Here is a 22,020-nt window from a genome sequence, read left to right as displayed (position 1 = left end):
AAGACCCTTCACTCAATCACATTTGCCACTTTATGTTTTATGATTTTATGGCATTTCTTTGTTTGTTTGTTTAATTGTTGTGACTTGGCCAGAGTCGTTGGGAGTCAGGCAATTTAAATTATTTTTATTGTTATTATGGATCATCGCACAGTCAGCCAGATGTTCAGACTGGATTTGGCATTTTGTCTACCTATTGAGTCCTTACCCAGGACCTGGGATAGGCAGATGTGGATGTTTGATGGTATTACATATTATTATTATTATTATTATTATTATTATTATTATTATTATTATTATTATTATTATTATTATTATTATTTCTTCATATAGTATATAAAGATAAATGTGATGTAGCTGAATAAAAGAATTATAAAAATCAATTTTGCTAATCTTTATTTACCCAAAAATGACATATTTCATTTCCTTCTGTGGGAAAAGTAAGTATCTTTGGAACTGAGTATTATTCCTTTTGGCAGAAATAATCTCAAGTAGGTTTCCCAAAGGTGGTTTTTCAAAAGGCAACTGGATTTTATTTTTCTTGAAGGTGTTTTGCTTCTCATCCAAGAAGCATCCTCAGTTCGGACAGAATGCTGGGGAATGGAAGGATTTATAGTTCTTATAAGTCTCTACCAGTCACTGACATTGACTGGAAGGGATTTTTCCCACTTGTCCGTGCAGAATGTTTTCAGCTATGCAAAGTTTGAGGGGTTTCTTGCATGCACAGCCCATTTCAAGTCACCCCACAGTTTCTCAATGGGATTAAGATATGGGATTTAGATATGGGATGTGACTTGATAATTCCAGAGCCTCTATTTCTTTTTCTTTTTTCAGGTATTCTTTGATGGATTGGTTGGAATACTTAGGCTGTCATCTTGAACTTTAATTAACAGATGGATTCACATTATCCTCAAACACCCTCTGGTACAATGAAGAATTCATAGTGGTGAGATGCCCAGGCCCTGTTGCAGCAAAGCAGTCCCAAACTTTAACACTTCCACCACCCTACTTTGCCGTTGGTATCAAGGTCTTTTTGGTGAAATGCTATCTTTGATTTTCACCAAACCTGATACTATGGCAAAATAACTCTATCCTTGGCTCATTTGTCCTGATTCTAACTTTAGGTACTTGAGGTAGTGATATATGTTGAAGTGTACTCACTTTTCATACATGTGAAATCTGCATTTATGTTTATTTAAATTAAGATAAATGGTGCATGATATTTGTTATATCCCCATATATCAATATTGTTGAAATGAAGATCACATATGTACATCTGAAATATGGAGAAAAAGTTAAAAAAAAAATAGTGGGGTGTACTGATTTTTCCCCATGATTATATGTTTGGTTCACCGGCCATCAGACTGTGTAATGATAGAGAGATGAAGTTAGAACCCATGGAATGCAGATTTTGAAGATTTCCCTCAACAGTTCATTAGGGACATGTATAATGTATCCCTACAAAAAGGACAAGCAAAAACTTCAGAGAGGTTCTCACACACTTTAATTTGAAAAAGAAATTTCAGCAGATAGCAGCACCTTACTTGGAAGATACAAAAAGTCAAGCTGTGCTACTATCTGGCTAGATACAGTAGGAGAAGAGCTACATTAGTCCATGGTGGCAAAAAATACATCTGGTGAAGTGAGCTGCAGTTCACAAAAGCTTATGCCTTTGAATAAAAGCTCTTAGCTGGAAAAAGTGCTACCCGACTCTTTCTGATTTCTTGGACAGAGACCACCTGGAAATGTCAACAGTGATAAATTACAGTGGGAAGCTAAAAAAAAAAAAAACCCAAAAGGTGTAATGGCGAATAATTTCTGCATTATTGTCAAAAAAAGTATAAAGGCATGTCCCTGTAGAAACCAGAAATCAACTTACTTCTCTCAGGAATTAAAAAGAAAAACACATTCTTCTTTTATCATTCTTTCCTAACCACATTTCCAAGCAAGTGAAGGAAGAAAGCTCTCCTCCACAAAGTTATGTCTAAATACTATAAGGAGGAAAATAATCAATTTAGTTAGATAAGAAAAGCCGGCAAAATCTGAAAGTTATAATTTATTTTGGAGTATTATATGAAGAAAGATAGTGATATAAACGAAACAAAAAAAATGCAACCAATTTACTATGCCCCATATCCAGGATCAACAATCAAGACATTACAAGATTCTGAAAACAGAGCAACGTTGATGTCTGTTAAGCGTCGATTCGGAGACATAATCATCATGAAAACTAGAAAGCACAATATTCTTCTTTCTCAAACATGTAGGTAAAAAAAATGTAGCTTGGCAAAGTTTCAAGGACTTGGAATGGGGCAGGGAAGAGAAAACAGAGGATTGCTGCATTTTTGCAATTTTCATGTCAAGAGCATAACCACCTGGCCAATGGCAATCATGAAATATTTACTCAGATTTATCCTCATGGAGAGCAAGTTCACTGCAACCCAGCATATCTGGAAGAAGATGAAACTGGGAAAGACTGTTGCATTCATAACAGAGAAGACAGGAATATATGGTCACTTTTTTGTTTAAAACTCATTTTCTCTTAGTTCAAGCCAGGCAATTCCTTCCTTTACAAACTAAGCCACAGCATCTATGTAAAGTTTTAAAGTGAGAAGAGGAGGAATATGTGGAAAGCAATGGGTAAAGGAAGTTTGAACAACTTAAATTCACAAAAAGAGCATATGAGACTGTCAAGTGTTATAACTAGTTAACAGATTTCTCTAATTGCCAGACAAGATTCAGTATCTTAATGCTTAATCCTATTTTCCAATAGGAAAATGTGGACAAATGAACTGAAATTTATATTGAATTATAATCTGAAAAAGGTTTTTTTGTTAATAAAATGATGTATCATTGATGTTTGAAGCCTGAAAAATTGTCAAAGATGTATACTGGAATGTCAAACAAATGTTGGAAATGTAACCAATGTGAGGGCACTTTTTACCATTTATGGTGGACCTGTAAAAGTGCTAAGAAATATTGGGATTTGATAGGTTTGCTGATCCAGAAGATTCTTAAAGTCGATGTACATTTGAAACCAGAATTTTTCCTTTTATGGTTGATGGATAAACAGAATGAAAGTAAACACCGTACTTTGTTCTTATATATGACAACTGCTGCAAGGCTTCTTTGTAAACAAAGGAGGAAGGATGTGCAAATTCCCACAAATGGATCATGAAGTTAATGGAACTGGTGAAGATGGCAGAACTGACTACTTTGATTAAAGATAACATTTTGACTGCTTTTTTTCTGCTTGGAAACCCTTTTTGAATTTTCTGTTTGATAAAGATAAAAATGAAGTTTTGACTTTGGGATTTGAAGATTAGATATGTTTTGATTATAGAAATACTGTATACTATATACTGTTTAATAGATATACCTTTTATTTTATGTCATTTTATAGTTTTATACATTTGATATTATGTGTAACTGTGAAATTGTTAGGATTATGGTTTATCGGTTTTATTTAGACTAAGAAATCATGTTATTTACTGTTATTTTTTATTGTTTGATATATATATTTTATATTTTCATTTTGCATCTGTTTTGTTAAAGTAAAATAAGAGAATGTTATATCATAATTTTACCTATGTTGAAGATAGTTGGAAGTACCTTTTTTGTTGTTTTCTTGCATCACTTTTTAAATTTTTCCTGTTGTCCCTGGTCCCTACTTTCCCCTTTTTGCTGTAATTTTGTATTTTAACTTTCTTTGAACTTTAATAAAATTCTGCATATAAAAAAGATTCAGTATCTTAGTGCAAAAAGTATAGGAGTATTGTTTTTTTAATATCAAATCAGGCAAAACGGGAACATGCTCAAAATTCACTCCCTCTTTGCCTTAGCTAGTCCACAGTGTGCTTGCGCATGAAAAAGAGAAGCAAAATATGAATGAATAGAGAGATAATTGTGCCTTGCCATCTGCCAAAACCTTCTGCCACGTTATTGCTCCTAAATTATGATCTTTGGTCATAATTTGATCAGTAGATATTATTATCTGCAATACTATTTTACAAATAAAAAGAGCTTTGAGAAGAATTTTGGTTTTGTTCATTAAAGTTTTCATTTATGACATAAATAATTGAATCTGCTTCAAAGGGGGAAAGTTTTGCAATGCCCCTTCAGTCTAGTTCAAACTAGTTCTCTCTTTATTAAGGAAACAACCAAGCTCAGAGAGCACCAAGAACTCCACAGCTTTTTATTATCCTTTCAAAAGGATAGGCAAAAACATTATTTATTCAAGTATGCTTTCAGGATGTAAGTACTTTTGACCTTCTGAGCTTCGTAGGTGCTCTATTTTGGAACATTTTTGTATGCTCTTTTTAAATATTCCTTCTTTTTACTATTTTAAATATTTTCCTTTTCTAAAAAACTGTATATTCAATAAATAAAATTAATTTGAAATTATGAAGAAAAACATTTCAGGAGGAAAAAAAACTGTTTTGTTGGTCTTAAAGATGGACTCAATTTACTAATGGCATCTAGTCAGAATAACAGAATTGGAAGGGACATTGGAAGCCTTCTAGTCAACCCCCTGCTCAAGCAGGAGACTATACTATTTCAAGCAAATGGTTGTCCAATCTCTTCTTAAAAACCTCCAGTGTTGGAGCACAACTTCTGGATGCATTTCAACATGTAAAAAACAAGAAATAAAATAAATAAAAAAGAATAGTAATTCCAAAATCAGTCATCTACAGCTCCATAAACAATGTTCAGCTTGGGAAAAGTATTATTAGGAATAAGCAGTAACTACATTAAAATTGTTCTGAAATCCAAGAAACTTAATGTTCTTAAATTTGAATGAGTCAGCTCTTTCTAAGGAGTTTGCTATCTTTGATACAAGGGAAAAAAATTGGTTGCCTTTCTACAAACATGCATGCACAAATATATACACAAGCATAACATATTCCTAGTGAATGTTTCCAAATGGTTTTTCCTTATGGATTACTGTGTTTAGATGTACACTGTCAATGCTGCTAACATCGGATGTTCTTGCTTGACAATATATAAAGATGCAGACATTTCCTATTTAACCTGTGTATTACTTTTAGAGTTAAAAGAGATGGTATTGGAGATGAGGGGGAAGAATGTGCTGGGGACTAGTTAGCCATAACAATATCTCAGTAGGGCAGTGGTGGCGAACCTATGGCACGGGTGCCAGAGGTGGCACTCAGAGCCCTCTCTGTGGGCACGCGCGCCGTCGCTCCAGTCCTAGGCCTTCAGCTGGGTTTTATAAAAGCTTTTAGCTTTAGGCCTCCGTTGCCGTGTACAAAAAAAAATAATCAATCAATCAGTCAATTTCAACTTCTCGTGAGAAAAAAAAAGATCTCGCAAAGTTGGAATTGATTGAACTTTTTAGTCCCACCCAGTCTGCTGTTACTGTAGTCACACCCACCCAATGGGCCACACCCACCCAGCACCCGATGATGCATAAGTGGGTTTTGGGTTACAGTTTGGGCACTCGGTCTCTAAAAGGTTCGCCATCACTGCAGTAGGGTATTCTTCAAGGTTAGTTGTAATAAGAGGCGATAAGGGGAGGGAAAGTTCACACTTCAAACTAATTGGAGAATGTGATTAATGACTGTTAAATGAAGGAGTGAGTTATGCTTTGATTCTATGTGTTGGGGGAGGAGAATTCAGATTTTGGCTTCTCTATGTACCTGCTGAAGCTATGTTGCAAATTAAAGGTTCTTTAAGGTAAAACAATGCCTCAAAGTTCTTTGAAGAGCTTCTTCTTTCCGAACCATGAGATCTACATTGCATGGATGTATTTACAAAAATGGATGGAGACAAGGCGTTTACGAATCACCTCCTTCCCATTGCATAATATCAAGTCCTTCAATTCCAACCTTATTTCACAGATTCTGTTTTTTGAATCGTCACTTTTCACTGCTTTTCTTTTCTACTCAATCCCAGTCCGGACTTATTTATTTCATACTCATCTACTACAATGAATCTTACTGAAATACCATTTATTTACATGCAAGTAACTTGAACACTGGGCGCTATCTAACAAAATGAAATGCAATGGTGAAAAAAGTAAGGTTCTACATTTAGGCAAGAAAAACCAAATGCACAGGTATAGTATAGGGGGTACCTTGCTCAATAGTAGTAATTGTGAGATGGGATCTCAGAGTCCTAGTGGACAATCACTTAAATATGAACCAGCAGTGTATGCTGCAGCTGACAAAAAAGCCAACACAGTGCTAGGTTGCAGTAACAGAGGGATAGAATCAAGATCACGTGAAGTATTAAAACCACTTTACACTGCCTTGGTAAGGCCACACTTGGAATACTGCATCCAGTTTTGGTCACCACAATGTAAAAAAGATGTTGAGACTCCAGAAAGAGTACAGAGAAGAGCAACTGGAGGCTAAAACATATAAGGAACAGTTGCTGGAATTGGGTATGTCTACTTTAATGAAGAAAAGGACTAGGTGTGACATGATTGCAGTGTTCCGATATCTCAGGGGTTGCCACAAAGATGAGGGAGTCAAGCTATTCTCCAAAGCACCTGAAGGTAGGACAAGCAGCAACGGATGGAAACTAAGCAAAGAGAGAAGCAACCTAGAACTAAAGAGAAACTTCCTGACAGAACAATTAATCAGTGGAACAACCTGCATCCAGAAGCTGTGAATGCTCCAACACTAGAAGTTTTTAAGAAGAGAATAGACAGCCATTTGTTTGAAATGGCATAGGGTTTCCTGCCTGAGCAGGGGGTTGGACTAGATGTCCTCCAAGGTCCCTTCCAACTTTATTTTTATTATTGTTGTTGTTGTTATTAATTGGTGCCACAATCTTAATTTTTGGGTGGTAAAGCGTCAGTAGAAATATCTCTTTGGGGCACAGTCTACAAATTTTACCAGTAAATGTTCAAATGCTTATTTGTACATTTCTATTCTAATACACGGAAATACAGTTACTATGACAAAGCATGTTAAACATCCAAAATTTCAGTTTCACAAATGTCTGTGAATCCTAATAAATGCATCAAAATGTGTTGTTCTCAGAATGTGAATATAAGAATTGAGCAAACTAAATGCAGTAGCATATTTTTTCTCTAAATAACTTCCAAAATTTAATCTGGCCTTGGAGAAAGTCTACTTGTTAAATAATAGGAGTGGCACTCCTCATTAGGATACTTCTCCTGCTTCCTCTATTTTGCCTGTATCCAAATATCATATCTCAGATTATATAATAACTTGCTGAACAAACCATAGTGGTCTGCTTCAAAAAAAACCCCTTCATGTATTAGATATTCATACATTACATACATTACCTTTCAGCGCATTTTTGACATCTAGAACTGACAATCAAACCAATGAGCAAACCTGAGTATGTTAATTAAAGGTCATATATACAAGAAAGTTATCAGTTAAAAATTAACTCTCAATCATTGCCTGTGCGCACAGGATAAATTATATAAGGATGGAAATATCTTTAGTGATTGAAAGTTCCTAAAATGTTTTGTTATTTAGAAATTTAACCATAATTTCACTCATGTCCCTGCATAAATATTACACAATTTTGACCCTTTTGGGGAACTTAATTTTCTCGTTTAAGAATAAGAGAATGAAAGCAAAAAAAAATAAACAATTTTGTTAAAGGGCACTAATAGTTAAGGTTTCAGTCAATTCTTTTTTGACTTGTTAATCTTATCAGAACTGAATTCACAATTTTATTAAAAGGTGGCAGCTTTTTCAGATTTCCAGAGGAAAAAATGCATCAGTAATCCTTTGATATCTCCACTGCCCGAGTCGCAGAAATCAATTCTTCTTTGTCTTCCAGCTCTTCCCAAAACTGCATTCTACATTTCGCAGTGGGAGACAATGAAGATAACTTCCTGCAATGATCAAAGTTCATTAATTCTCACAATGACAAAGCTCATAATCTGGTTCAAACTGCAGCTAAATGCACTTTGCCCTCTATTCTGCAACACAGAAATAGGTGGAGCACAGAATGACTGGGGCGACAGGAAATAGAAAAATGTTTCATAGCTAGTTGCATCATCATACCACCCTGCACAAGCTTGAACAAGTCAGGGTTTTTTTTCAATATGGCATGAGACACAATACAACTCTCAATATTATTCTCAGAAAGAAAGAGTTAATGTGTTTTATAATCCTATATGCCTTCACACAGAGTTGAGTTACCAGCAGACAATACTACGTATTTATAATATGTATATTATTACAAATTTTGAAAGACAAAATAAAAATCTAGAATTTATCAAAAGAACAGAAATATAATTCCCACACTTTTATATTTTATATGCTTATCTTCATTTTGGTGTAGAAAAAAATATTTTAATTATGAAAATTGTATGCAACTGTAGAAGTTCAGCAAAAGTAGCTGCAAAGCTAAGCTTTAGAATAAATGCCACTGATTTTTATTTTTATTAGCATTAGCACTCTGTTAGGAAATGTCCAGAATAAAGACAAAATTATATTAAATAAGTGGGGAGAGAAAATTAAAAGGACTCCCTCTGACACAACTTTGACCAAATTACTTTCACTAAGAGGAATATTATTATACATTCTTTCTGGATCCCACCATCTCTTTTCAAATCACAGTGAGTAACTTTTATTCATTTCCCTAGCAGACTAATAAATATTATTCACATAGAACAGCAACTGTTAAGACAAAATGTAGTCTTCTGGGTAGGATACAAACTGCATTGTTCTAGATCAGGGGTAGGCAAACCTTGGCTCTTTTATGACTCGTGGACTTCAACTGTGCTGGCTCAGGAATTCTGGGAGTTGAAGTCCACGAGTCATAAAAGAGCCAAGGTTGCCTACCCCTGTTCTAGATGTTTAACAATTCTGGTTTACTTGGAGGATCATAAGCCATTAAACCTCTTCTGGAGAAGTATTTTCTGATGCTTTCAGTAAGTGAACTATGAAAAGCTCATTCAATTTAGGCAAATAAAAGAACCATCAAGAACCATCAATTTACATGGCCTAATTGAAACACAAGTATAATTAACAAATAGTGCCCCCCATATATCTATTTCAGTTAAGGGATGCTTAAATACAGGTAGTACTCAGCTGACTTAAAACAGCTTGTTTAGTGACCAAAGTTATAACAGCACTGAAAAAAGTGACTTATGACTGTTTTTCACACTTACAATTGCAGCACTTTCATGGTCACATGATCAAAATTCAGACACTTGGCAGCTGACTCGTATTTATGACAGTTGCAGTGTCCTGGTGTCATGTGCAACATTCTGACAAGCAAAATCAATGGAGAAGCCAAATTCACTTAACAACCATATTACTAATTTAACTGTAGTGATTCACTTAACTGTTGCAAGAAAGGAGCAAAATAAAATAAGGCAAAACCCACTTAACAAATGTCTCATTTAGCAACAGAAATTTTGGACTCAACTATGGTCTAAGTTTAGAACTACCTGTTTCTATGTTTCTAGCAACAAGCATGCAACAGAAAGCTTCAGATGTCAGATGTTCAATGAATATATGCAGTAGAAATGAGAATATGTGTGTGTGTGTATGCGTGCATACATGCTTGTGTATATAACAGTAAGTGTCCCAAGATAGTTGAACTATTACTACTAGCAATCCCAGCATCCTGCTAATAATGAAGGCTACTGGGAATTGCAGTTTGGGAACAGCAGGCTGGCCAGGGGTTCTTCCATATCTGTGGGAGGGGGATGACAAATATGGGAGAGGAGTTGAATCAAACCACACAATCCTCATAAGAATCAAAGTCTTGCTGACTGTTCTTACCAACTCATACTAATCAATGGTCTCATTTAATATAAACTATTTAGCTAATCAAATATTGCAATCAACACAAACATTAACCTATATAAAGAATTAGTACCATGCTTCAATAGTTATTTTGTAGGCATTCTTCAAATAAATGCTACTCTCAGCACTTGATTTGATAAAAAAATGATTACCTCAAGGTGAAATTGTTCCTATGCAGTATCAAACATTTTCAAGTTCAAATCCAAGAATCCACCAGTCTGGACACATCTCTGCCAGGAATACTTTCAGAGCTTATTAGAGTCTATCTCTATTCCATGTGAGATTTTACCCCTTGACTCTTACATTACAAAATATTTCTGAATATTAAAAAGTAGAAACTACTTAAAAGGCTGAAATATCATAGTTGTTTGCATGGTAATTAAACAGTTCTTTAATATTTTTATAATTCAAGTTTTTAATTAAAAAGCTTTTTAATTTTAATTAAAAAGTTATTCTGAGGTAAGATTGGCAGCCAATAAATTTTACAAATAAATGAAGATCCTGCTGTAGAAAATGAAAATCTTCCTAGTTTTCAGCCTATTATCAGGCTAAACTTTTCAGCAGATCCAAAATACCACTCATAAGTCAGAAATCTCATGCATACTTCACATGGAATTTCCTGCCATTAATCTTTGCAAAGTTTAGAGCACAATCCACCAACATATTTAGGAATAAGCACTACAGAAGTATATTCAGAAAACAGACAATATGTGTAACACTGCAAAAAATTTTGAACACAAGGGATTGCACTGCATATTATTCAGGGACAACTTTGTCACTGCAAGGAGACCACTAAGCATTTCTGTCCCTCAAGTATTACCATACTACTAATAGATACAGAGGTGTTATTACAGTATATATTATACAAAGCTTAATGAAAAATATTCTCATAATGCAACAGGTATTCAGCTGGTTGGATTACGATTCCTGCTGCAGACCATATTACTTCAGAACAGAAGTTTTAAGTAATGTATATGGAAACATCAGTTTGAAAAAATATGAATCTGAAGTACAATTAATAAAAATTCATTTGGTCTTTCTTCATTCCCCCCCCCCAAAAGGCCTTATATTTTGGAATGGAGAACGGAATTACAGAATACTCATAAGATCCATATTACAGGACAACCCCAAAAGGAGAACCATACTACTTACTATATGGTAGCCAAACATTAAGAGGAAGCTGGTAATACCTTTTCCAGCTACCAAATGTGATTAAAAGAAATATGCTTTTGTAAGCTACAGCTTACCATCAAATGCATGGAATGGCTAACTCCTACATTAATTTGCCATTCCATACATCTGACTCAAAGGAGCCATGAATCAATGTGCACTGGTGCTATATTTTATAACAGTAACAAACACCAACAAAATAATTTGAATACTGAGGGGACAGTTTATTTATTAAATTTATATGCCCATCACACTGTCAGGCAACAATAAATTACATAAGCACAATCTCAGTTCCAAACTCAGGTTAGTTGCCTTTGTGACTTGAAAGTCTTGCATTTTTTACATAGGTATTTCAGAGATCCTGTCTAAACTTCATTTTCTGAATAGATGTGGGGTGGGGTAGCGGAAAGGAGACAAAGAACATTATTGTAAACTTTGCTTATTTAGGTAACAGGGCTATACAATCTGGCGTTCATCTGCAAATCTAAGCAGATACTTAATTTGTGGTTCCACTGAAATCTATTGTACAAACAAGAGAAATATATTTAGGACTGCTTCATTTGCTATTCTATTAACATAAAAAAAATTCCCTTAATTCAGTAACATTTGAGACAGTTTCTTCTAAGGATAGGCAAGGCAACAAATCCTTAGAACATTCTCAGCAAACAATCATTAAAGATCATAGAGAACCAACTTTATTATGCTGAATTATGATGACTTAAACATGACAAATACTATATGAGTCTCATCATAGGCAGTCATAAAGAGATGCACTGTTATAAAAACAGTTAGAATATGTAATGGATATAATCCTTTGCTTCCCATTTGCCTTTAGAGAACATATGCAATATTTTTAAAAAGGACAAGTGGTGCAATGAAAAGACAGTTTTCCTTTCCTTGTATACTGCAGTGCTAAATGTTGTCAATAAACCAAAATAACGAAAAGGGAGAGAACTGCACTAAAGTGATGAAATTATTCTGTTTAAGCCATTACTTTTCTCTATTTCAGTCATCTCCATAGTCCAATAACAATGTACCTTTACTGACACTATATACTTTAGAAGGCCACAGAACACTAAACGATATCTGTGTGCATGTATATATAACAATTACATTTTTTAAAAAGGGATTATTAAAATATATTAAAATACCATTCTTTTCTCTTACATTTCATATATTGACATTAAATCTTAAGGGGTTGAACAAACTTAACATATTTCATCCACATAGGAGGGAGACTTGGCAAAGAATGTCTTAGAAATGTAGTAACATTCAATTGTAGTAACATTTCATTATCTGATTTTGTCTGAACAACCCTCAAGCTGTTCAGGCATTCTGTGTAACAGTTCAAGAAACAATGAACCACAGCATTAAAGAAAATCAATTGCAGCCCAATCCACTGCTAGAATCATTCCAAACTATGATTTTTAAAAGAAAGGGCTTAGTACAGTTCAAACACAATAACTGTGGATCAGTTTAAGATTCTAAAATCAAGCTGACACAACACTTAGTAAGGGGTCATAGTTCAATAGCAAAGGATATCTTGGTTTCCATTCCTGGCATTTCCAAGGAAGGCTATGAACACCCTACCTCCCTATCTGAAGCTCTAGTGATCAGTTTTCATTTAATGTAATGTAGTCAGTATTAACTACTACCGTATACACAAATCAACCAACCGTCTGACTGTCTAGTTTCATACAAGTTCTAATCTTGCGCATACAAAATTAAAATTCCTGCTTCACAATCAAAGAACACAAACTAGTTTGTACTTGGACATCATAGAAAACTCGGATCAGTTTTAGATGCTTCTGATTTTCCTTTCATAGAAGAAATCAGGGAGAGCCTAAGCAGGGGCTCATTCCAACTTATTCTGTTAATACTATGTGCCCCTTTGTTTCCTTATCTATAACCAACTAGAAGGAATGCCTTAATAGTTTTTTTAAAACACTAAGTGTTGGGTTAAATATCCCCATATACATATGCTGAATGACAGTTCTGGGATTTTCCAAAAAAGTAGCTCAGACTTGGAAGGTGGAGAAGTAGAGAAGTGAATACACATAGGTTTTGTTCTGAACAGACTAGGATTTTTTTTAGTTGAACATACAATACAGAGGTCTTCTTGTTCCCCACCCAGGTCACACTTTAATAGGTCAACTTGGAAGCAAGGGTGACTCAACCCCAGCTATATACATACCGAACTGCAATTCAGACCCTTTCCCGAAGACTGCCTTGCCTTCCTTCCCTTTCAGCTTCCAGCTCAGTCTCCTGCACCCAATTCCTTGGAGCACCTTTTGACAGAGGTTAAATCCCAACAGTCTTAGAGGTAGACTCTACTTTGGCCCCTTAATCTAGATCTATACAAGGCAATCATTAACTTGGATTAAAATCACATACAAACATTAAAAAGCAAGTGGGAAGGAGAGAAAGGTGGTTCCTAGCAGTTTTCAGGAGAGAAAGGAATGTAACTCATTATTCACCGCACCTCCACATGATTTCCACAGAATGAAAAGACGGGGCCTTTTAGAGAGAGAGGGAAGGGACCGTTTCTCCCTATTTCTGAAAGAGGAGGAAAAGAGCGCTCCAAAGACCCCGTACAAATTTAGGATACTACTGCAAGGCTGTAAAGAGTTACTCTCCTGATTCACCTCCTTCCTCCGCACCCTCCAGAAAGGCCCGTCTCCTTCTCGGGGGGGGGGGGCAGAAGCAGCGCCAGAGAAACCCCCACAGGTCGGGAGGGCTGGGGGGCTTCGGTGCCCCTTCCCTGCCCTCACCCACCCGCAACACGGCCTGCAGAGAGAAGAGGGACATGAGGAGACTCCTCTACGCGGCCAGCCTGAAACCCGTGGCCGGATGGCCCCGCCAGCCACTCCCCTCGTCCCCCTCCCGGGCCTAGCGGGCCCAAGCAAAGGAGGAATCCCGAGCAGCGGCCCAGTGCCACGGAAGCAGCCCCGTTAGGCATTCGCACCTCCCCGCCCGGGCGCTGCCCCCGCCGCTGCTTACGAAGCGGTTGCCCTCGCCCGTCCCGAAAAAGGAATCAGAGCAGGAGGAGATGGCGGCCGGCCGCCCGGAGCGACGTACCTGAGGAGGGCAGGAGCCTGGCAGCCGGCGGAAAGGGGAAGAAAGGCAGGGAGAAGGAGCGGCGGCGGCTGCGAAGCCAGCAACTAGCAGGCGGCGACGGCTCCTCCTTACACGACGGGCCTCCGAGGAGGAGAGGAGCCAGGGAGGGACGGAGGGAGGGGGAGAGGCGGTACCGACACGTCCGCGGCGTCGGCCCGACCCGGCCCTTCATACATCCAGGCAGTCATCCATCGCTTCCTCTCTCCGCCCCGCCGCCTGTTAAAGGGGCGACCGACTCTCTCCCTCTCTCTCTCCTCCCTCCCTCTCGTCCTCCCTCCCTTGGTGGAGCAAAACCGGCGGCTCTCGGCACTCTTATTCCCGCAGCCTGTGACTAGAACAGCCCCCTTTGCGGATAGGGGAATCTCTCTCTACGTCCTCAACGACACGCATATATCCTCATCGCGATCTCCAGCCTAGATTTTGGCCATCTGTGGAGACCGTCAGGGAGAGGGTGCCTCGGAACGTGCGAAGGGGCCGCTTTCCACCGCTAGAGATGGAAAGAGATGTGGGGAACTAAGATTTGTGCTTAATTGCACATCGCTGCCCTTGCAGCCTCCGCGCTCGCTGTTAAAACTCGGGCATTTATGTATTTGTCGTGTTGGGATTTCTCATGCACTCTTTCTATTCCGCTGTCAGCCAAACCAGCCCGCGGCGGTTTCTCCATGTGGCCAAGTGCTACCTTATTTTTTTTCAGGGTCCCCATCGCATGGCGAGGATCCTGTCTTTGTATAGGGAAGCCTCACGGCGAGCGCATTTTTTAGAGATTATATGAACACGTGGAAGTGGGAGTTTTTATTTATTCAATTTATATAGCCCCCGCCCCCATTTCACAATTATGACACTGGGCGGTTTATAATTAAATGTGTGCATGAAATCCCACTTCCTCCATCGGAAATAAGGAAGGCCCAAATACAGCAGAGTAGGAGCCCGAATAACCAAGCATTTTGTTTTTCAGAGTGGCTGTGCACAAGCAAGACAAAAGGACAGTGGTGTTTTGTAACTGCTCCTATGCAGCTGGCATGCAAGAATATCATGCCTGGGCATAGGGAGAACACAATGCTACTGTTAACCAATAGCCATATCCAGTGGGCGTGTTCACAAAAGACACTAAGCCCACAATCAAAGTTAACAAGTATGCATGCGTATATCATCCTACACATTAACCAGGATTTGAGATTTATTATATTATGCCCCAAAAAGCCACAATGCGAATTCTTCATATATTGAATTCTTACCATTCAGCTTCAATCTGTTTTTCAGAAAAAGATAATGTGTGCCACATATTCTGTATTATTTGTTAAACCTTTGGGTTCCATAGATTAAACCAGTTGGTTAATTCTTTCCTTACTGGACAATGTTTAGTATTATCAGCATTGGCTAAGACTGATTTATCATACCTTTTCCTTATAAAGCATTGTTGTCAAAAGTTTGTAGTCAATAAGCTCAAAAATCCTTGTTTCAAATGAAACTTGAGTTAGTTTTAAATCCTATGAATTATTATTATTATTATTATTATTATTATTATTATTATTATTATTATTATTATTATTATTATTATTATTATTATTATTATTATTATTATTTGAATTTATATACCGCCCTATCTCCCTTACGGGACTCAGGGCGGTGAACAGGCGATAATAAAAACCAGATAAATATACACAAATTTCTGTCTAAAATCAAATTAAATAACAGGCCTGCTCTAAAAATACCCCATACAAAACCCCCACTAAAACATAATCAAACTACGCCAGGCCGGCCGCACGGAATAGATGGGCCTTCAGGGCTCGGCGAAAAAGGCGCAGGTCCGCAACTGTACGTAGGTCGGGGGGGGTAGGTCATTCCAGAAGGCAGGAGCTGCCACAGAGAAGGCTCTCCCCCTGGGGGTCGCCAGCCGGCATTGTCTGGCCGACGGCACCCTAAGGAGGCCGTCTCTGTGGGAGCGGACTGGTCGAAGGGAGGTGTTCGTAAATTACATCTTTTATGTCTTATAATTTTACTAATACAGCTAGTATAACGAGATAAATTTATTCCCCCATATTCTCTATCCAAACCTTACAAGTAAAAAATAAACCTCCCTCTGCCTGTCTGTCAGATAATTTCCTCTCTTTCAGGCAATTGTTGAGCATAGAATAACATCACAGATTTTTTGGTTTAATTATTTTTATGTAATTTATGTTTACTGAGCTTCATTAATCACAAATGTGTGATTAAATAACAATTTAGAAGAAGAGCTCCCCCTTCTGTCAGCATAGTGAACAAGTATGTAGCAGCGTGCAAGATGAATCGAAATAATTTTTCTGTGCTTTTTATCTGTGAGCATGTTGGAGAATCCTGTCTTCGTGATCAGTGATGCATTAGAGTAATAGCTTTTTATTAGTGAAGTTTACAAGAATCCTACCAGCTGGGAAAGAAAATTTAAGATATCTGCTATGAGAACATTGGTTTATGGATGGGAAATATAATTCAAAGGCTTTAAGTATCCTCATAGTCAGTTCTAAGACTGATTGTTGTACTTGTCATTAGATTTTACATTAAATTTTACTGCCCTTTTTCACTGTGCTCCTTGACTTTTATTAGTACATCTTTCAAGTCCTTTCTTTTTTTTCATAGTATCATCAGCCAGTCTATTTCGCTATATTCTGTCTGTATTGTGGTTTCTTGATCTGTTAAGAATTGTTTCTCATGAGGACAATAAGATGTTCTGGGATTCCAGTTTGTCTAAGCACCTACTACAGCTTGATGTGATTGAATGATCGAAGGCCTTTCAGGATAAATGAAACATATATTGATTTCTTTTTGGTGGTCTTTGGCTTTCTCAATTATCTGGTATGCATCAGCAATAATGTTTTATATTCCTCGGCGTTTTCTAAAGCCACCGGAAACATCTGGCATTCCCTTTTCCATTTTGGGCTCTAATATGCTGTGGGAAGTCAGCCCCACCAGAGAAGGAAATATTAAAAGGGCAGAAAAATATATTTCCTAAAAGAATCTTAAAGAGGCAGAAAAGCATGCCCAGTTTTTCTTAATAGCCCCAAGTCTGCCTCCAAGCAGAAACCGGCTCTATAGAAATGCAGATGCAGATCATTCAGGAAAGTTGGAACTAGAAGCTTAGGAAGACAAAGACACTTAAAATCTACATACCCCACCCAAAGTCTAAGACAGGATATAATAGGATTAACTCACAGATGCAAAGGGACACAAGTCAAAATACATGACACCGGAAATACAAAGCCTCAAACAGGAACAGGAAATAACCTCCAAACAAAAGGCTCCAGAGGGTATAAAAACCCACTCCCTACATGTGCTGAGCCCTTTTCTTCCTCTTTTCTGCCAGAACCATCTTTCCGTCTGGCTCTCCTCTTCAATAAACTGCAACCTTCTTTCTAAAGCAGTCGCCATATTGTTTATCCCCGGCTTGGACTGAACCATGATGAAGACTTTTCTTCCAACAATGCGTTGGATGATCATAAGCATTATTTTAGTAGCACATGAAATTAAGGATACTATGCAATAATTTGCACCCTCTGTTAAATCTTTTTTTTTGTTGGTGTTGGAATGTAGATTGAACTCTTTCAATCTGTTGGCCAGTGGGTCAGTCCTGGTAGGTCTGTCTTATTTCTGTTGGTTGCTTCCTGTGTGATTTGTAATGTCGATAACTGTGTGATGGGATGACTCATTGGGAGGACAATCAACTAACATAATTTTATACAAATAGTCCTTGACATACTACTATAATTAAGCCTGGAATTACAGTGGTCACAGTTGTAAAACAGGTCATCACATGATCAGCCTGATTTTATGACCTTTATTTCAGGCATTGTTAACCGAATGCAGCACTCATTAAGCAAATGCTGTGAACCCATTATTTGCTATGGGCCAGTTTTTGCCAGAAACCAGAAATAAATGCTACTTTCCAGGAAAAATGTCATAAATTGTGGTCATGTGACTGTGAGTTGCTGCAAATACCTATAAATACAGGCCAGTTGCCAACCATCAAAATGCATTCATATGACTGTGGGGGAGGGGCAGCTGTTGGAACTTCAGAACCGAATCATAAATAGCTTTGAGGGTGGGGGTCCTTTGTAACTTAGATGGTCACTAAACAAAACTGTAAGTTGAGTACTACTTATATTCAAACTGAAGAATGACAGAGGCTGCTAAATACAGATATTTCTTATTTAGACATGTTTAATGATCATTGCAATTACAATGGCGATGAAAAAGTAATGTTACAAGCAATCCTCTCATTTACAACCTTCGCAGATCTTTAAGGAAAAGGAAAGCTGGAGTAAGAACTATAGGCACAATCATAGTTTCACTTAGCGACCACTTCACTCAACAACTGAGTTGCCAGTCCCAATTGTAGATGCTAAATGAGGACTACCTGTACATGTGATTCTCCTTCATGTAAGTTACATTATAAGATTCTCTGACATTCAACTCGGTAAAATTGCCTATTCTAAGTACTGACGATGAGGGGAAAAGGGCAATGACCCCTAGTCATTATAGAGCTCAGTAATCTATACTGAAGAATTCAAGCACATACTCTGTTTTCAAATGGGAAACCTATATATAGGTAAATTAATTCATATTTTTTCAGTGTAAAGGGAAGACACTTGTCTTTTCTATCAAAAAGAACAGCAATCTATACCTGTTTATTATTTTGGAAATGGGTATTAAATTTCGTATTAATGTGATACTAGTGTTCACAACCAACACCAGGATCTATGTACAGGTTTCATTTGTATTGCGGATGAGTCAGCCTGAAAGTTCAATGTATAGGTTTTACTGTACTTATTTTCTGAATGACTAGTTTCTTATCCAGACAGATTTTGACCTTGCAAAATGCTCCTCCCTCCCACATTCCTATAGATACAATACATTCCTAGTGCTTTGGGAGCATGAATGGGGGAGGGGGGGTTTCTTAGCAGACCAGTTCTGTGTGAAATGACTAGCCGGTGTCCAGCCAGAGATTATTTAGTGCATTGACACAGCTTTTCCCAGAAAGAGTGTGGAGTTCTGCTGGTTCCCAGCTACATTTGACTCCTATGGTGAATAAGTGATATATACAAAAGAGAATAGCAATATTTTCTTCCATCTCCTGTACTCTGCTGCAATATGTGTCTTCCATAGATTCCCCAAGTAGAGATTTATTAATGCAAAGTCTGGTGCTTTGATAAATGAGCTCATCCCATATTTCATCTGCTGTCTCCTCTTTAAACTGTTCAGGTAAGCTTTTTTCATTGCAGCTCCCATCCTGAGCTAACAACTAAAAGTCAGCAACATGTTTGCGCAGATCATTTACTCAGTCATAGGCAATGGATCTCACAGTTAGTGGATTGACAAGGCTGTCACAATTAGTCCCTAAGAGTCTCACAAAAGTGTTGTATATATGTCTGTGTCTGTAAAATGTGGGCTCTTCCACAGCTGGAGAGGAGTTATCGTTCAATATCTGAGTACAGCTGCTGCTGTTGCTACAACTGCTAGATCCTGGGCAGGGTGGCAGCACAGGAACTATTAGTGAGGATAAATTGTGCTAGCTTGATTGCTTCATCATCTGGCTTGCCATATGACTCTGATTCTGGAACCAAGAGTTTGGGACCTGACTTGTGAATGAATTTGTGAGTGGGTGTAGAACCATGTTTTAATCCTGGAGTTTTGAGTGTTCTTTTTCCTCACATGAAGTTGAAAATAGGAGTAGCTGTTCTTGGTGTCAGGATTTCACTGAGATCATGACAATAAATCTCTAAAACCTTGACCAGCACTCAGGAGTTAGCAATAAAAGAATCAGTGGCAGAACTTGGGTAAGAAGGTTGCTTTTATAGCCGGTATAAAAAGCCAAAATAAGAAAATGAACTGCTGCAAAATCTAGCTGTTTTCCTTCTCTCCATACAGTAAATAACTGGCCCCAGTATTTTAATCTTTTCTCCCACCATTATGTAGTAAAGGACTTCTTCCACTCATTTCTCATCTATGGAACTGGAGGACAACTGCATCAGATTTTGATACTGACCCAGTCTGGTCTCAAACTATTTATTTCTCACTTTGGTAGCTTCAGCCCTTGTAAAAGTTGGAGTGTATAAATATGACATTAGTATGTACACGGAAGTGTACCGTGATAGTGATAGTATCAGGGTACAAAGCCCTCAAAAATGTGCATTGTCAGGCCACAAGAACCAAGAACAACTCTGAGTAGTTTCTTTATTGTTGTTCACCTACAGACAGAATCTTGCCAGACTAAAGCAACTATCTGGAAAACTATAGATATACTCTATGAATTGCTAAAGAGAAGCTATTTTTGCCCTCTTCCTGCCTACCAGACTTTCCAAGCTCTGCACCCTCTGGGATGCAGTCCCTCCCCTCCTGGTATTTCAGACTACATTTCACCATAGTATAATGCCCAGGAATATATACAGCTCTTTTCAAATAATTAAAACAGCAACATCATTTACAAAGTCGATACTGATATGAAGCTGAGTACACCTGCAAGCACATGCATGTACAAGTGAAGATAGCCAGGTTGCAATTTCCAAAGCATGAATATGGAATTCAAGGTTGGTGGCTGAATACAATTAGAATAGTGCATAATGTGTCTAGTGAATATTTAAACATTGAATATATAATATTCCCTTGTTTAATGATATACAAATGTGTAAGGAATACTTGTAGGGATGTTACAGGTGAGTTTATAGATAAATTATGAAAAGCTATATGCACCTTGGTAGACTATTTACTACAGATGGGACAATAGATGAAGAAATATTAAGAGGTGCAAATGTTGATAGAAAGTTAGTGGATGTTATGGTCTGCTATGATGAAGAAAGGTTGAAAAAAGTGCTTCTGTCTACTTTTTGGTAAAGAAATAAGAGATAAATATGTCAAGAGAAATATAAAAGTAAGTTGAATACATGGGAATGGAGTACTTAAGAAATCAAATCAAATGTTTATTATAGTCAATGACCAGCATACTTAAGAAGCCTGTACAATAAAATAAGAAGAGATTATTTTTGCTGTGATGTCTATGGCTATCAGATAGCAGGACTGGAGAAGAGCTATAGTAGATATTTGCAACCCAGATTTGGCAGGTTTAATCTTCTTCTACTATTAGTTTGCATCCTGCCTTTACTTGAAGGTTCCAAAGGGGTCACAGTCAATCTGCCCCCAGCTTATCCTCACCAAAATTTGAGAAGGCATATAGGCTACGTAATAGTGATTTTGTTGAATATGAAAATGTAATTCAATATGAACAGATGCAAAGTAATCGATTATGAAAGTGCTAGCAGGGAATTCCAGAACAATACACTAGTCTGGAAAAACCTACTTGGAAGAAGACAGTGAGAAAGCACTTCCATATTATTGCCAAGAAAATTACACAGTCTTATTTTTGTAACTAGCTGGAGATGAAGTTTATCATAAGATACAGATATCCTGAACTTCCAGCAATAGACCAGGGAATAGCTTATTGAAAGTCTCAGATGTATATGCAATAGAATATTTTTTAAAGGCAAACTTCATGAGTTTTCCTGTTAGGAATCATTGCGAAAAGGATTGAAAATCAAATTAAACAAAGCAGCAATATCTTTATATATATCTATGGCATGACTATGTTTGGTACATTGTACTTTTGATCTAAAAAGTATGTAAACTTGAAAAGAGGCAGAAAAGGCAGATAAAATGCATGTGCTATTTATTGAAGTCCTCAAGATCTGTGGTCTTTTGACCTCATCAAAATAAATGAATTTGTGTAATTTACTTGTAGATACAACTGATCAGTAGTAGCGTGGCAGCTAATAATTTAGCATCATATGGATTACTCATCCCATTCCTTATCCCAGTAGTTCCTAAACATTCTCAGTTCACATCACCCTTAGTATTGGTGTTATATTTTCATAGCCCCCCCTAAGCTAAAGAAATGTCTAACAGCTGTGTTTCTTTTAAACATTTAAAATATCTGCAAAATTTGACA

General features: G+C 37.4%; 1 protein-coding gene across 1 annotated transcript in view; it reads right to left on the bottom strand.

Annotated features, from left to right (window-relative positions):
• Positions 1–14,163, bottom strand: part of KTN1 (kinectin 1) — an 86,598-nt gene extending 72,435 nt beyond the window's left edge. The window contains exon 1 of the mRNA XM_015821254.1: positions 14,013–14,163. The gene's annotated coding sequence lies outside the window, so the exon portion shown is untranslated. The remainder of the gene's footprint in view (positions 1–14,012) is intronic.
• Positions 14,164–22,020: the final 7,857 nt, after the last annotated feature.

Source organism: Protobothrops mucrosquamatus, unplaced genomic scaffold (genome assembly GCF_001527695.2).
Source record: "Protobothrops mucrosquamatus isolate PMUCROS unplaced genomic scaffold, P.Mucros_1.0 scaffold1287, whole genome shotgun sequence".
Taxonomy (NCBI): Eukaryota; Metazoa; Chordata; class Lepidosauria; order Squamata; family Viperidae; genus Protobothrops; species Protobothrops mucrosquamatus.
This window is presented reverse-complemented; position numbering and strand designations above follow the sequence as displayed.